Consider the following 10,822-nt stretch of genomic DNA (forward strand, 5'->3'; position numbering starts at 1 on the left):
TGAAAAATAAAGAAAACTTTTGTACACTGTTAGGAAATGTAAATTGGTAGTTATAGAAAACAATGAAAAAGTTCCTCAAAAGATCAAAAACAGAGTTAACATACAAACCATCAATCCCTCTGCTGGGAATATACACATAGGAAAAGAAATCAACACTCTGTATTGATATCTGAGCTCTTGTCTTCATTATGGTCTTATTTACAAGAGTCAAAATGTGAATGAAAAAAGAAATTTTGTTTTGTGTGTGTGTATGTGTGTGTGTGTGTGTGTGTGAGAGAGAGAGAGAGAGAGAGAGAGCGTGCACACATGTATATTTGAATATTCCCTAGCCATTTACAAGGAGATGCTACCATTTACAACAACATAGATGAACCAGAAGAACATTATGCTATGTGGCACAACTCAGACATAAAATAAAGAAATCCTACATTATCTCACATACATACAAGGTCTTCAAAATAAATTGAATATATAAGGTAGAAAGTGGTTTGCAAGATCAGGAAAAGGGAGAAGTAGGTCAAAGGATATATTTTTGCATTTCCATAAAATGAATAAAGCTAGATATCTAATATATAGCATGTTTACTAAAGTAAATAATATGTACATTGAAAATTTGCTAAGAGAATAGATTTTAGGTACTCTAATCACACAAAAAAATTCAAATATTACTAAGGCAGGCAATTGGATATTTTAAATTATAGACTGCATCAATGATTTCAATATATACTTATATGAAAACATCATGCTATACATCTTAAAAATATACAATAAAAATAGCATAAAATCATGTTTACTATGCATTTGTTTCTGCCCCTAAATTTTAACCACATTGTCTTATTGATATAAAAATTAGATTCAAACTTGGAAGAGTCATATATGATATAAAAGGAGGGTGAGTTAAAATGAATATTTTAATGTTGCATTCTACATTGCTACAAACTAAGTAGAGCCAGTACTTAAAATAACTGAAATCTTCTGATATTGTAGACTTTATTTGTTGTTCCTACAGGTTATTACATTTACTTTTATTTTTGTTTTTATTTATTTTAAAGTTTATCTTTAATATACATGGATAAATTGGCATATTCAGTATGTGTGATATATTAATACTCTACATTGCTAAAAGGTAGACCAATAATAATCACATTTAATTGAAACTTTTTTAATTGGATGATATTTCACTACTGTCATTGTAAATTAAAGAGGGCTCCAAGGAAAGTCAGCTTCAAATTAAAAATTCATATCTAAAAAATGGTATAGCTATTTTGATTTTCTCTTAAGTATCTCCCTAATCCAGAAGAGAATCGGTTAAAATTTTTGAAGAATTTAAAATTATGATATTGGGGAAACTAAGTTGTGAGAAATGGTCTTATGGTGGATAATAACATTTAAAAAAATACTTTGATTTTGCTTCTGCTATATTAGATTGTTGATATCAAAACATCAAAATTTTTGACAGACAATAAAATATAGAAAATAAATTGTTATTTGACAATTAGCTATTTGTAGGACAACACAAATAGCTAATGAATTATTCATTTATTTAAATTATTGATGTTTTACTAGATATCAGACACAGTTAAAATTGTAGGTAAGATTTTTAGGCCATCAAGCAAACAGATAAAAATAAATAAGGCATGAATTTTCATCCCATATTATGTAAACAAAAAGGTGATTAAATGGCTAAAAATTAAAAAAGGTTACGTAACTTAACTTACACATAATGCATATAACAGGAAAACAAAACAACCAATTCTACAAAGAATTCTCTAAGAGATTTACTTTCAGGAAAGAGCAAAAACTTATCAATATGGTACAATACAAACAGAAATAAGTATGACCAAGTTCCTCCAATTCTCGGTGGCAAAGTCATTTGATTTTGAATTGGATGAACAGTATACATCCATCAATTTGCTTTTATTCAGCGACTTTTCTGAGTAGGATTTTGCTAGGTTGTTGTTCTGGAAATTAGTTTTCAGATTGCATGTGCCAGAATGGCATTCACAGAATTTATTTTAAAGAGAATGCCTTTGAGATGTTAAAGAAATGCACAATATATACAAACAGAAAGTTATTTTCAAATCAAATAATCAAAGGTGTTTTCATGTATATTTTATATTCCTACTTAATAGTAAAATAATTTATATTTTCCCCACATGTCTTTATTATATCAGTCAATACTTTTGTATTTCTCAAGTGACATCAGCCCATTTCATATACTACACCTTGGGGAAATAATACAGGAATGTGAAAAAGGAGAATTATAAGATTGTGACAGTGGCTAGATAAAAGGATTGTAACTAGACTATTACTCACATGTACTTTTAGAGGAAACAAGAGGATTTTAAAAATTTTTAATCATTTCTAGCCTGCAAAATATGTGCACTAATAGATAATTAAGGATGGCATATGTCACAAAGTATATGAATATAAATACATAGTAACACCATTATATTTACAAAAAATTATAATGTGTCAAAGTGGTACATTTTATACATATATAAATTAATATTCAGATAAATGTATGCATATATATTTTATATGTATGTAAATTCATATTTGTGTAATATTTGTGCTTTTTAAAATATAAACATAATCAACTCACTCATTCCTTAAAATAATTAAGTAATTCAAAGATTGAGTTTAGGGCAACCTAAGTAGAGCCAGTACTTAAAATAACTAAAATATTCTGATATTGTATAGACTTTATTTGTTGGTCCTACACGTTATTACATTTGCTTTTATTTTTTATGTATTTTAAAAGCTTCTCTTTAATATACATGGATAAATTGGCATATTCAATATGTGTAATATATTAATAAAGTATAAGGCTGAAAGCAAAAATAAAAGCCAAATACAATGAGTAACTCTGTGGACCTTTCACAATTTAATATTAGAGTCCACATTTGAAATACCAACAAATCCTAAAAAAATTTTCACATAAATTATGATAAATATATTTGTTTAAATTCAGCAGCATTATAATAAGCCTGAAAGTAATTTTCCTATGCAAGCAATTTTTTTTCTAATATTAATTAGCATATTACCGGATAAAACTCAGAGATGCATTTGTCATACTTTGGACTTTTAAAAAAAGGACAAAATAAGATTGCAACTTTAAAATATTTATTTTTATATATTGAGGTACTACTGACTAACAGCCTTTTTATTTATTGTTGGAACACAAAATTGGACAAAACCTATATCTAATGAAGCTCATTTAGTCTATTTGAAGATAACACAAGTTGGTTTTATTATTTTGTAAAGAAAAGCTTAAAACCAACTAAAAACAGCACCTTGTGCAAACTCATAGCACAGAAGCTTGTAGATAAGTGATAGAAAATCACCTTAACTAAAAGCACAAGGGGCAGGACAGTGGGAGGATAGGAAGCATGAAGGAAGAACGGTTGCCATTATTAGGTTGTGGTTCAGGAAAAGTAGAAAGAAAAAGATGGAAGGTCATCTGACAGTATCTATGGCCTTTACCTATGGCCTTTACTCTTCCAGCACAGAGTGAACCCAAAAGAAAGAAACTGATAAAAATGAATACCACAGCCTCAAATTTCTCCTTTCCTCTGAGCTCCTGCTTGATTTCAGGTGTTACATACTGGCTTAAACCATTTGGATGCAAGTTTGCAATGGACTATCTTGAGGCACTGAGCAATATGTGGCATGAATGTATAATGATTCTAGACAGGCAAGCAAATATCAAACAACCTCTGTCCATTTCAACCTCAGTATCTATATCTTCTCTTTGTGCAGATGAAAAGAGTGTTTTCTACATGGTAAATCATAATTATATAATTGTAGGTAATGTTAGTTTTATCATATGTCTTCATGAAACCTAAAATATTAACACCTTGTATGCATATAAGGTAGTCTGACAAGATTGGTGAGGTTAAATAATTTATTAACATAAAGCATACTACATAACCTATTTTTAAACATTTTCTTCATAAGGCCAAATTGTGCAATGATATTCACATTCTTGTTCTGCCAGCATTTCATCTAGACAGGATTCTTTAGTGGAGGAACTCCAATCTCCACTCCCATATAATCTGAGTCCTTGGGGTTATCTTCATTGAATTGCTTGAGTGCCCCCATTGAGATTACTAGAGAGGAAGAATTAAAAAGCATACCAATGAGTCACTTTGGTAGAGAGGAATCTACATTTTTCCTATTTTCATGCAGCAAATCAATTCTTGGTGTAGTTAATACAGCAGCCTTCACCTGCACTGTGGCTTCAGTGGATAAGGACCCCCAAATATCCCAATGGCAATCTCTGCCGGTAATTAATCAGTCATGTGATTGTGAAGATGAAAACAGTGTTTTCTATACGGTAACTCATAATTATATAATTGTAGGTAATGTTAGTTTTATCATACGTCTCCATGAAACCTAAAATATTAACACCTCTCCAAGAACTATTCATCTCATGGGTACTAGAACCTTAAATTGTAGGACCAAAAGCAAAATTTATTAGTGTTATGATCCACTTTAATCTCCATTTCTTGGTTTTCATTCATACTGTCTATGACACATATACCAGAATAAAGACACTTTTAGTTTAAGGACTATACCCTGAGAAAGGAGATAGCCACACAGTTGTATAGGTTCCTCAAATGCACTTTTATCTGGATATTTCCCAATATTTGTTGCTTTTGAATAATGGAAAATAGAAAACTAGTAAATTGTGTGGGAGTGACTCATTTTTCTCTGGCAGAGCACTCATATTTGGTAAAGTTATATTTTTAAAACACAGATCTGATTAAAACCTCCCTGATTTTAAACAGCCAGTAATTCTCATTCCCTCTAAAATAAAGCCTAAACTATTTAATAAGAAATATGGATTTAAGATCAAACTTTAATCTTTCATCTGTAAGCAACTTTCAGATTCTCAAATTATAGCTAGACCACTTGCATTTACCTTTATTTTTTCAGACATTTGTCTGTAGCTCTAAATTTCTGAAAATGCCTTAACTCACATTTCTGTATAACCATCAGTCTTTCAAATTCCATTCAAAGATGGACTCTTCTAAATGTGCTAGGCTCTGAGGACAATTTTAAAAGTTTTTCTTCTATTGTGCCTTGTTTTAATCTGCTGATATCTTGCTCAAAGCAGTCATTATATATGCACTGTACCTCTATATAACTATGTGGCTCAATTATGGGTTGAAATGAGAGATCATATTTATCCATTTTGAACCATTATAATGAGCCTAGTAGGTTGTCGATAGTTATATATATATGAATTCAAAATTGTGTAAATTCAAATAAGAGCATTATAAATCCTAATGATAATAAACCACGCTTTATTATTAAATGTCATAATTTGTTTTTCATATTTTTTTCAGGGACCTATGCCATAACCAGAGCACTTGAGTGGTCCTATTTGCATTCCTGATGTGTAATAATGCATATTTGATCATTCTCTGCTATCAACTTTTACAGAAGTGGCTGCTCCAAATAGAGAGGCAAAACATCTTCAAAGTCTCCTGCTGACTCAGTGAATGCTGTAAATACTTTTGAATAGGTTAGTGGGTAATTAGAACTTATTTGTTATCAATTATGATTAAATCAGCAAACATTTATTAAAATGTGGATAAACCTACACTTTAATAGGATAATAGCATCTTACTGTTAGTGTGTGGGAATATTAGAACTTTCAGTGTTTTAAAGTATGTGTAACCAGTTGGTTGAATGATAAATTTTCCTATCAGTAAAGCATAACATGATCATAAATTTTTTTCATTTTTCCAAATAATCATTTCAATACATTCACTTGTTCAAAAAGTTCATTGTACATATTTTCTCTAATTTTGTTATATTGCAAAACATTTACTAAATAGTTAACATTGCCATGAAAGTTGAAAGTTATGGTTTCTAAATACATAGTGTAAATTCCCAATTGTTTCTGGTAGATAATAATTTGTTAGAAAATAATGCAAAATTGACTGGCTATTAATGTTTTTATTAGCAATAAATAAGATTGTAAAATCCACAAATTTAGGATAAACCAAAAGATTCTTAGTTCAAATAATATTTTTTGCGTGAAAATTTTATTACATTTTGAACTCAACGTTCTTTATAATCATAATATGACAGTTTAGTATGGAGATACGGTAGCTCAAAGACTTGCTGTGAATTTTCAAAGAGTAAATAAGCAAAATTACTAGTATATGTAAATGTGATGGAAATTAGGAAATTTGGTTCTCTCTTCATAAATGTGTGTGTTTTGTTCTTCATTTGCTTATTAATCAATTCTTAATTTTTCCATTCACTCAAGAAACAACATATTCTGACTACTCAGCAGTATTTGAACAATACCTGAACACAATAATAAATAATACAAACAGAAATATTGCCCATCACAATGCTTTATAGTAATGGAGAATCTAAATAAATGACTACAGATATATCTGTAGTCACCTAGATGGAAAAATGTAAAAACAGATTCCTTAACATGAAGGAAAACTAAGGACAAAATTGAGTATAACAGAAATACCTAATTCAGATTTGAGTGTAATAGGTATAACAGAAATACCTAATTCAGATTTGAGTGTCAGATTAGGTTAACAGGTAAATTTAAAGGCCAATGGAGATGGTCCAATGTAGAATAGCAGAAGGGCATTCAAGTAAAGGGAAGGATGTTTGTTTTGGAGTGATGAATATTTCACTGTGTACAAGGAACTTAAAAAATATCCACAATAAGTAGAATTGGGATATGAAGGAAAAAAACTGGAAGCAAAATAAATTATTAATGTTACTATGATGTCAACCTTATTGACTAAATATGGTAAGAAAAGAATTTCAATATTAACATTACTGATTCCTTTGTTTATATTCCAGGTAATGACATATATTATCTGGCGCTAGGGTTATGGCTCAGTGGTAGAGTGCTTACCTAGAACAGTTGAGGCCCTGGGTTCGATCCTCAGCACCACATAAAAACAAATAAATAAAGGTTAAATTCTTTAAAAATAAAAAAAGACATAAAATCTGCCTGCATGTATCATGGCTAAAATTAAAATTTAGGAGTATTTGAAATATTAATGAGTTACATGGTATCCATAGATTTCAAAATAAAAATCTTAGAGAAAAATAAAATTACATGTGATTTCTTATGAAATGAAATTGATCTATAGCATTAATTAAACTTAGAAATTGTTTATATTTAATCAGTTTTCACAGAGTGCACAATATTGTACAAAATTATTAAAAGGAAATTATATGAGTTGTTTCTAGTTATATAAGTATGGTGTAAAAATCTATTGACTTTTGAGGAACATATTTATTAAAAAATTAATACTAGTATTAAAGGGTTTTAGCAGGAAAACTTCTGAAATATAACGTAGAGTTATAAAATAAAAATCTTGGGAGCTAGAGGTATAGCATAGTGGTAGACTACTTGCCTATTATGTGCAAGGCCCTTGGTTCAATTTCTAGAATTCTTAGCAATGTGTGTGCATACATAGACACACACACACACACACACACACACACACACACACGGATAAAATCTTGAATGATATTAGGAACAAGATAAAGAAAATAAATATTCTTTTATCTACAAAGATTCAAAGTTTTGGTTCAAATGCATTTCTATTTACTACTAATTACTTGAATCAAAGCAAAATTAATCTCTGTTTCATCTGTAGTTAAAAACACCTGTGTAGCTTTTACAAATTCAAAGATAGAGATATATAGGATTCTGTTTCCTACCTATTCCATTATTGCAGGATTCCCTAGAAAAGCTCCAGACTTACAAAAGCAGCTGCTTGTATTTAACGATAATCCTCTGTACTATTAGTTTTGTCTTTTGGGATAGGAAATTGATTACCTGACCTTAACATAGGGAAGACTTTGTGTGTGCCTTACTTTCTGCCTCAGAGAGTAAATCAGTTATGTAAACACTGAAAAATAATTAAGAGTACAGTGATGTTTTAGTTTGATCAGGAAAACTGACAGAAAATGAAAAAAAATATTTTCTTTATTTTTATCTCCCCTAGAAAGTAATAATTTAAATTTCTGCTGTTTTAACTTATGCATTTTATGGTGAGTTGTGTTTTTGTTTTTTTAATAAACACATTTATAAGCTTTTTAGCAGAGAGAGCTCGTGGGGGAAAGGGTAACACTGAGTAGAATTGCATAGCATGATGCTCATATTTCTATTCAATAGAAAAAACACTTCTCAGCTTGGAAACTTGCAGGTTGTGACACTTTCCATTCATAACCTGAATAAAGCAGAGCAATTACAAACAAAGAGCTGAGGATTTTCTCTTCATCATACTTGATTAAAGTTTTTCACCAATCTGAAGAATTAAAAATTAGTGTCTATGTTCCTGTAAGTAGCAAATACTTCATAATGCCTGTAATTTTGCTTTAATTATTTGCAAAACAAAGTTAATATTGTTCTCAAATGTAGTCAATATTCAATCATAATCCATAACTCTTTTGTTTCTTGTCCTTACAATAATTTATTGGTGTCTCATAAAGTGTTATGGCATAATATATCAGACTCTTCTGAGAAAAATTGCATCATTCCAGAAAAGATAGGTATCTTTTTCCTCTAAGTGTCCAGAGTCAGCCTGCACAATGACTTCATTTCCTGAATAATAAAACAAAAAATGAAAGTGCAGAGGTGAAGACTTCATGGAAGTAAGGTTATGATTGTAAATTCTCAGAAATGCATGTTGAAATGAGACCTGGGGACTAGTTCCTGAAACTGGTAACAACACTTACCACAACAATGCACATATACAATATCAATTGTTTCAAAGTTATGTTAGTCAGGTTTGAATTGCTGTGACAAAAATTTTTGACAAGACCAATTTCAAGGATGAAAAGCTTATTTTTTGTTCATGGTTTCAGAGGTCTCAGTCCATTGTTGGCCAATGCTATTGTTGTGGGCCTCAGATGAGGCAGAACTTCAGGGACTGACTACAGGCATTATAATCCTTCTGTCCATTTCTTGGCCTTGAAGGTCTCCCTTTGAAATCTCAGTGGGAGTTTCTATGACCCTTAACACCAGCATCTTGCATTCCTACACAATAAGCACCACTTGTATGGTGCCAATGTCTTTCACCAGCTCAAGTGGTATCTGAGTCTCCTTGAACCATGACTGCAGTAGCCTTTGAGTAGCTACGCACAGTGAACCAAATTCTGAGGCAACAACTTCCTACCAGCCCTGTGCAAGTGCTCTGCCCCCATGGTCTCTTCTCAAAGGAGTTTTCATTTTTGCACCTGTGAGACCACAATACGTGTGGTATTCCTGATTCCTGAGATGTCCTCAAGGCCTCTATTGTCTCTTTACAAAGTACAACCATTTTTTTGTAGTGGCAGCAATCTTCAACAGCCACGACTTCCCTGGACCCAATTTTACATTCTTCTCTTGCCAAAAGAAAATTTTTCAAATCTGTCCACTCTGATTTCTGCTCCTGATTTTCTTCATAAATGTGGCTAAAAGCAGACAGCTATATTCATGGCAGTGCCTGAGTGTTCTATAGTCTGCTATCACCAACTACCTGATAGAACAACTTAAAGGAGGAAATTTTATTTTGAGCTTGATTTTTACCTTTTCATATTTTATATTTATTCAGTGAATTCAGTAAATTTCATTAATATACATTCAGAGCTGTCAGACCATGGCTATTTGACTCCATTTCTCTGGGCCCAAGGAGAGAAAAAACATCCTGGTAGGAGGGCTTTTGCTAGATTTTCTTTACTACGTATTATGTTTTGAATACGAGGTGTTCCTTCCACACACCAAATCTCCTTCTAACACAAAAATATTCAGAGGTGAAATGATTAAGTGGGTTGTAACCTAATTAATCTATCCCAGTTTTAAGGGAATGCTGGTAACTGTAGGCAGGTAGGGTATGACTGGAGGAGGTGGATCACTGGGGCATGAATCTTCCATGTGGCCCCTTTCCCTATCTCTCTATCTGCATCCTCACCAAGAGCTGAGCAGCTTCATTCTGCTGGGCCCTTTCCCCATAATGTGCTGCCTCACTCTGGGCATAAAGCAATGTAGTCAGTCATCTATGTACGAACTGAGACCTCTGAAACTATGAGGGCAAATAAATTTTTTCTTCTCGGAGTTGTTCTTCACAGGGTTTGGTCACATGATACAAACACTAAAACAAAAAGTTAGAAAAGTTCCTTTTTGTTATCTGGAAAGAATCCCTAAAACTCATGTTAAAGACTTGTTTTGGGGGGGACATTGTGATTGGATCATGAGGTCTCTAATCTTATCAGTGCATTAATGATTTGAGCACACTTCTGGGAGGAGGTAAAAACATTAGGGGGGTGGAGTATGATTACAGGTTGTAGGTCATGGGGTTATGCCCTTGGGGACTATTTATTGTCCCTGGTTCCTTCCCTTCTCTCATTCTGTTTCCTGGCTGCCCTGGGCTGAGCAGCTTTATTACAACATGCCCTCTTTCAAGATGTTTGTTTACTTTACCTCAGGTTTAAGGCAATGGTTCCTACAGACCTTAAATTAATAACTCTCAAGCCATGAGACACAATAATATTCTCCTCTTTACATTGGTCACAGCAATGAAAAGCTGACTAACATCATCTGTTTGTAGTTTTCTTAGGTTTATCTAAAAATTAAGTGTATACTTGAACTTTAGTTAATGTTTTATCACCTTGATTTTTACCTTTTCATCTTTTATATTTATTCAGTGAATTCACTAAATTTTAATAATATACATTCGATTTTTTAACCATTCTTGACTTCTTAGGTAAAACACTACTGAATTTGATGTCCGTGAATTCTTAAAAGGCTAATAAATTATACCTCTTTTCTTTCATCTAA

The sequence above is a fragment of the Marmota flaviventris genome, chromosome 4 (genome assembly GCF_047511675.1).
Source record: "Marmota flaviventris isolate mMarFla1 chromosome 4, mMarFla1.hap1, whole genome shotgun sequence".
In the NCBI taxonomy this organism is placed as follows: Eukaryota; Metazoa; Chordata; class Mammalia; order Rodentia; family Sciuridae; genus Marmota; species Marmota flaviventris.